Below are 6,923 nucleotides of genomic sequence, written 5' to 3'. Positions count from 1 at the left end.
CTCCTAATGCTTTAATTTCATGTTTTATACTTAGGAGAGCATAGGAGAGCGAAAGGAACGAGAAACGGCCAAAAACGAAGAAAATAAGCAAAAGTATGAAATCAACACAGCCTGGACCTCCTCACACGGGCAGACCACACGACCGTGTCAATTTGACAGGCTCGAACACGGCCTAAAGTAATCGAACACGAGCGTGTCCCTGCCGAGCCCAAGTTGATTCCAATTCAGAAAAGGCTAATTTTGAGGGCTTCTAGGCATTCCGAAGCCTATAAATGCACCCTAGAAGAGGAGAAAAGGGAGACGAAGAATAGTGGGTAAGGAATTACTCCAAGGAAGCTGATTGATTCATCTCAGAAGCCGGATTCATCATCTAGACTGAAGATCTCTCCTCAATTCCCCTTCAGAAGTTTTGGGTTTTCTTTATGTTTTGTATTCTTTATTATTTTGAGATGTTTTCTTATTTAGTTATGAACTAAATCCCCTGAATACCTAAGGGGAATGAAACCTAAGACGAATCTTGTTATTATTTTTTGAATTGTATGATAAATATTTAACTTGTTCTTAATTATGTGTTCTTAATTCTTGTTTTGATATCCCAGGATACTGATTCAAGATAAGCTCTTATTCAGAGGAGGAATAGACCCTGGCTAAGAGTACATTTATCATAATTAAATGGATTTAATTGCGCGCCTAGAAATAGGGTGACAAGATTTTGTCGAATTAGGGTGAAACCTAATAAGGAGATCCATAGATCGAGTTAATGCAACCCTAGAGTGTTAATTAGAGAAAAGTCTCGGTTATTCAATCTAGGGATTAGACGTTATTAGTCTTGAATAGGGATAATAACATAACTTAGGGATCCCTATGGAACAAGTTGAATGAATAAATCGTCCGATTCGGAGCCAGAATAACAAGTAAAGTCTAGGTGGATTTTTCCTTAGGTATTGTCTTAAGTCAATCGATTTTTCCCAAAAGCAATTCCCCAATTCTTTTCTTTCTGAGTTCTTAGTTTAGATAATTAATTAATTAAAACAAAACCCCATTATTCTTAGGCTAAGTAATAAAAAGACAGTCATTACTAGTACTTTTAGTTCCTTTGGGTTCGACAATCCGTTCTTCTTAAAATTATACTACTGTTCGATAGGTACACTTGCCTACATTGCGATAATAGTTAGTTCCAAGAACGATTAATTATAAATATTTAAAACTTATCATGAAACCACGCGATCAAGTTTTTGGCGCCGTTGCCGGGGAAGTAAGATATTAGGAACGCTCAATTTTTATTGCTTTAGCCATTTATTTTTCTTGCAATTTAATTTAATTTAATTTTTATTATTATTTATTAATCTACTCTTTCTTTCTCTTTGCAGGTTTTTATAGTTTATGACTAGAAGAAACCCGTCGGGACCATTACTTTTTGATCAAGAAATCGATCTTACAGTTCGTAGAAACCAAAGAGAAATAAGGCGCAGCTTAAGATACACGGAGAACGAGCAATAAGACGATACTCAACCCCCAACTAAAGAGATGGCTGAAAACCAAGGCAATCAGCTACCTCCTACAATTGCGGTTAATCAAAATCATGCTCCACGCACTATGTATGATTATGCTAAACCTTCTTTAACAGGAACTGAATCGAGCATAGTTAGACCTGCTGTAGTTGCAAATAGTTTTGAATTAAAACCTAACACTATTCAAATGATACAACAATTTTTTTAGTTTGACGGTTTGCAGGATGAGGATCCCAACGCTCATTTAGCCAACTTTTTAGAACTATGAGATACATTTAAAATCAATGGCATTTCTGATGATGCCATTCGTCTTTGGTTGTTTCCCTTTTCATTGAGGAACAAAACTAAACAGTGGTTGAACTTGTTACCACGAGGATCAATTACTACTTGGGAGCAAATGATTGAAAAATTTTTACTAAAATATTTTCCGCCAGCTAAAACGGCTAAATTACGTAACGATATCTCTTCTTTTGTGCAGATGGATTTAGAAACACTCTACGATGCATGGGAGAGATACAAGGACCTTTTGAGAAGGTGCCCTCACTGTAACACCCCTTACCTGTATCCGTCGCCGGAACAGGGTACGAGGTATTAACAAATTATAGTATATACTATTAAATAAAACCCAACAAAAATATGGCGTGCAATTTGATCATGAATCATTATAACATATGCCATTAACAATACAAACCAATTTCAAAGGCTTCGTACAAAATGATTAGTATTTTAAACCTAGACAATTATGACACGTAACAAAATAACTAAGTCTGCTATACATGCCATATTTCAAAATGTTAAGTTCAAATACCAAGAGTATTGATAGTGCGGGTAGATCTTCCATGATCTCTAACTCCTGTGCCAGCTGGATGACACTATAAGACAAAGGAGAGAACAGAAAGTAAGCTTATAGCTTAGTAAGTAAGTATATAAATAACAAATAAGGAATCCAATATGTTTACAACATAACTCAATTATATCATATTTTTAATTTTACTATTTACTCCGATTTGATCAAGCTGTCCCTCCTGCATCATGATCACTAAAAAAATCATAACTCGAGTTATGAAAATCGAAATTAAAATCCGTAAAATTTCCCTGAATCTAGACTCTTAAATATTCTTACTAATTTTTTTCTAGAATTTTGGTTCAGTCAATTAGTACAGTTTATTAGTTAAAGTTTCCCTGTTACACACTCAACTGATCGACCTCTGCTCACTACTGAATTGAATTTCTCTCAAGACACAATTCAAATAACCATGAAACCTGTTTCATTTAAAATGAGACTCAATAAATAATTTAGGAATATAAACTATATTTCTTAATTTTTTTTGTACAATTTTTAATGATTTTTAAAAGTTGGAACATGGGATCACATAGTCATCCTAACCAAGTCACACACAATTGTAAATATCTAAAAATATAGAATTCCTTTGCTTGTTCTGTTTCTTTTATATGAAAATAGACTCATTAAGACGTAATTTTACATCTCATCCAACCTCTAATTAAATTCCTTCTATTTTTGGTGATTTTTAAAAATCACGTCACTGCTACTGTCCAAAACTGTTTTAATGCTAATTTCACTCTTTCACACATTCTTTGTACTAACCTCATTTTAACTTATATATATATATATATATATATATATATATATATCAAAAATCATTTTCACCACATTTCATACATCACAAGTATAGGCCCATGACTACAATGTCACCACAAAGCCATCCCATTGAACAATTCGGATTAATCCTCGATACTTAATGGTTTCAGCACACAGCCCCACCATCATATTTCATTTAATCCGGCTCTCTTGTACACATGGTGAACACTTAGTACCACTCATGCGACCTAGCCTATTTGTCTCGTAGCTCTCTTGTCTACATGGTGTCCTTCACTTGGAATCACACATGCGACCTAGCTACATTTATCTCTCACGTAGCTCTCTTGTCTACATGGGATACATCCCGTATCACACATGTGACCTAGCTACTACATAGCATCTCGTAGCTTTCTTGTACACATGATGTGCACTCAGCACCATACATGTGACCTAGCTATGCTCCCTCTATTTTATTCGATCTTTCCGAATGTTCAACCAGGATCTCTCTCTCTATTACTTATCTCCATTCTTCCAATAGTCGATTTATACTTCAACATCAGCTAGTATATATATATATAATAGGCTGAAATATAATAATGTAAATGAAATTAATGTAGTATTTACATACAAACTTACCTCGGTGCAAAATATGAGAATTTTGCAATTTAGTCCAAAACTTTCTCCTTCCCCCGTTCGAGGTCGATTCCATGCCTTTCTTGATCTATAACAACATATTTAGCTCATTTAACACTCGAACTATTTATTTTAATCCAAAAATCACATTATACAAAAATTACATTTTTGCCCCCTAACTTTTACAAAATTATGATTTTCCCCAAGACTCGAAAATTTAATTTCAGCCCTTATTCTTATGTTTAATGACCTACTGATCATTTTTCTCTTCTATGGAAACATCAAATTCTCACTCTAACACATAGTTATGAACAATAGGTATTTTTATCGATTATGCCGTTTTGCTCGTTTTCGTTAAAAATCGCTTAGAAAAGATCGTTCTCCTAACTTCAAACATTCATATTCTACCATCAAACAACACAATACATGCCTATCATTCATGGGTAAAGTTTTAAACATAAACCCTAACTCGAAATAATGGTAGAATAGGTAAACCGAGCTACGAGGATTTCAAAAATGTGAAGAACAATAAAAACGAGGCTTGAAATCACTTACTATGAAGCTTGAAAGTTGAAGAAACCCTAGCTATGGAGGAGAGAAAATTTCGGCAGCAACTAGTGAAGATGATGACCAATTTTGTGTTATTTTTTTCCATTTTATTTCATTTAATATACAAATGACCAAAATGCCCTTACTACTAAACTTTCCAAAAATTCCCTCCATGTCCAACTTTTGTCCATAACTTAGGAATGGGTCAAATTGCTATTTAATACCTCCTAGTTAATATCCCAAAGCAATTTCATACTAAAAACTTCTAAAACACGAGTTTTACAATTTATTCAATTTAGTCCCTAATCTCAACTTAAGCGCTAATGCATAGAATTTCATCACGAAATTTTCACGAAATCATGAAATCATATCATAAACCCCAAAATAATTATAAAACAATTATTTCTATCTCAGATTTGTGGTCACGAAACCACTATTCCTATTAGGCCCTAATTCGGTTTGTTCTTTTAGTTGAATTCTCAATGTATTCACCTATGGATTATTTTGAGATATTATCGGTAAGAATTATAAGTTGAGCAGAATTTATTTTGATTATGAGTTGAGAATTTTGCTTGACGACAAGCAAATGCTTAAGTGTGGGGGTATTTGATAAACTGTAAATTATACATATTTTTACCCCATGTTTAATGCATTTTATGGATGATTTCTCATTAGAATTGGTGAATTCGATGCTCCTAATGCTTTAATTTCATGTTTTATACTTAGGAGAGCATATGAGAGTGAAAGGAATGAGAAACGGGCCAAAAATAGAGAAAATGGGCCAAAGTACTAAATCAACACGGCCTAGACCTCCTCACACGGGCAGACCACACGACCGTGTCAATTTGACAGGCTCGAACACGGCCTGAAGTAATTGAACATGGGAGTGCCCCTGCCGAGCCCAAGTTGAGTCCAATTCGAAAAAGGATAATTTTGAGAGCTTCTAGGCATTCCAAAGCCTATAAATACACCCTAGAAGAGGACAAAAGGGAGATGGAGAATAGGGGGTAAGGAATTACTCCCAGGAAGCCGATTGCTTAATCTCAGAAGCCGGATTCATCATCTAGACTGAAGATCTCTCCTCAATTTCCCTTCAGAAGTTTTGGGTTTTCTTTATGTTTTGTATTCTTTATTATTCTGAGATGTTTTCTTATTTAGTTATGAACTAAATCCCCTGAATACCTAAGAGGAATGAAACCTAAGACAAATCTTGTTATTATTTTCTGAATTGTATGATAAATATTTAACTTGTTCTTAATTATGTGTTCTTAATTCTTGTTTTGATATCCTAGGATACTGATTCAAGATAAGCTCTTATTTAGAGGAGGAATAGACCCTGGCTAAGAGTACATTTATCATAATTAAGCAGAGTTGATTGCACGCCTAGACATAGGGTGACAAGATTTTGTCGGATTAGGGTGAAACCTAATAAGGGGATCCATAGATCAAGTTAATGCATCCCTAGAGTGTTAATTAGAGAAAAGTCTTGGTTAATCAATCTAGAGATTAGACGTTATTAGTCTTGAATAGGGATAATAACATAACTTAGGGATTTCTACGGAATAAGTTGAATGAATAAATCGTCCGATTCGGAGCCAAAATAACAAGTAAAATCTAGGTAGATTTTTCCCTAGGTATTGTCTTAAGTCAATCAGTTTTTCCCAAAAGTAATTCCCCAATTCATTTCTCTGTGAGTTCTTAGTTTAGATAATTAGTTAATTAAAACAAAACCCCATTATTCTTAGGCTAGATAATAAAAAGACAGTCATTACTAGTACTTTTAATTTCTTTGGGTTCGACAACCCGGTCTTACTAAAACTATACTACTGCTCGATAGGTACACTTGCCTACATCGCGATAATAATTAGTTTCGAGAATGATTAATTTTAAAAATTTAAAACCTATCACGAAACCATGCGATCAATTGTATTTATCTTATTGGTAAAGTTTGGAAGATTTCGAATTAAATGTACAATTCAAGTAAGGCTAGTTGCCAAATAAAACCATTGTTGGGCGATGGCAATCGAAAAATAAGACCATAATCAGGTTATGGCATGTGAATGTAAGACCACGACAGGACCATGGAAATATATGTATAAGATCATAGTTGGACTATGGCATCAAAAAATCGACGTACATGCAACGTAAACATTTTTAAGCCCGGAGTGATTTGGTATGAGAATTGGTGAGAAACATATATACATATCGAAACAGGTATGTATAGGCAACTGTTCAAGTAAAAAGATAAAAGAAGTTGAAAAATTATGGGTCAATATGTGAATAAACTTTATGTTAACTCAATGTTGGATGATATAAATGCAATTTATGTTATCTATTTTGAAATGCTAATGAATGATCAGTTTAGTTGATATTTACATACAAACTTACTATGTAATATCCTGAATTAGGGATTAATCGGAATAGTGGTTCGTGACCACAAATCCGAGATAGAAATAATTATTTTATAATTATTTTGATGATTATGATATGATTGCATGATTGTGTGAAAATTTTGTGATGAAATTCTATGCCTAAAGTGCTTAAATTGAAAGTAGGGACTAAATCGAATAAGTTGCAAAATTTGCATTCTAGAAGTTTTTAGTATGAAATTGCATTGAAATATTAATTAG

General features: G+C 33.8%; 1 non-coding gene across 1 annotated transcript; it reads right to left on the bottom strand.

The window, feature by feature from the left end:
- Positions 1-1,956: 1,956 nt before the first annotated feature.
- Positions 1,957-2,063, bottom strand: LOC128286329 (small nucleolar RNA R71). Its single transcript, XR_008276872.1, has one exon. It is a non-coding gene; the product is annotated as a small nucleolar RNA R71 (small nucleolar RNA).
- Positions 2,064-6,923: the final 4,860 nt, after the last annotated feature.

The sequence above is a fragment of the Gossypium arboreum genome, chromosome 12 (genome assembly GCF_025698485.1).
Source record: "Gossypium arboreum isolate Shixiya-1 chromosome 12, ASM2569848v2, whole genome shotgun sequence".
Lineage (NCBI taxonomy): Eukaryota > Viridiplantae > Streptophyta > Magnoliopsida > Malvales > Malvaceae > Gossypium > Gossypium arboreum.
Note: the sequence above shows the minus strand (reverse complement) of the source record. Positions and strands in the feature narration are given on the sequence as shown.